Consider the following 577-nt stretch of genomic DNA (forward strand, 5'->3'; position numbering starts at 1 on the left):
CTTCATATGCATGTACATTTTTAACATGTTAAATTAACATGTACATAATGGACAAACATGAATCTACATTGAACAATAGTACAGGTATACTTATAAATTAACACAAGAGTAAAGTTTCTCTGATATACAGAATGAGGAGGATCTAAACTTCCATCAGTTCATATATGTACAGACTCTACTGAAACGCCACCCTGAATGGTACACTTTCATTCAACATTAACATGCATTTATTACTGTATTCACACCAATCAACCAATACTCATTCTTCTATTGCCCCTTAAGGCCAGAGGAAAAGAGTTGGTTTCGAAGGAAAGTGTATGACTGGGATCCTCACTTTAAATTCCCTAACAGGATGATCGGCACATCCATTATCTCTTTGATTGGCTTGTACACGGTCAGTCAGCTCTCACTAATGTACACATTGTTTATTGAATTTAACTTAAAGCTAAAAAATGCAAATGTGTTTGTCTGTTTGTAGTTGACCCTAGCAGACTACAGCTTGAGTGACTACACTTTTGACAAGCTAGATGCTTTGATAGACTCACTTGCAGAGATTGCATTGTCCTGTAATGAAACA

The 577-nt window shown here is 35.9% G+C and overlaps 1 long non-coding RNA gene across 1 annotated transcript; it reads left to right on the plus strand.

Moving 5' to 3' along the window:
- The first annotated feature begins 60 nt into the window (after nt 1-60).
- On the plus strand, nt 61-562 carry LOC107735027 (uncharacterized). The gene is made up of 3 exons (XR_001639260.1): nt 61-198; nt 283-394; nt 479-562. It is a non-coding gene; the product is annotated as an uncharacterized LOC107735027 (long non-coding RNA).
- The last annotated feature ends 15 nt before the right edge of the window (nt 563-577 follow it).

Source organism: Sinocyclocheilus rhinocerous, unplaced genomic scaffold (assembly GCF_001515625.1).
Source record: "Sinocyclocheilus rhinocerous isolate Xijiao unplaced genomic scaffold, SAMN03320098_v1.1 C35675886, whole genome shotgun sequence".
Taxonomy (NCBI): domain Eukaryota; kingdom Metazoa; phylum Chordata; class Actinopteri; order Cypriniformes; family Cyprinidae; genus Sinocyclocheilus; species Sinocyclocheilus rhinocerous.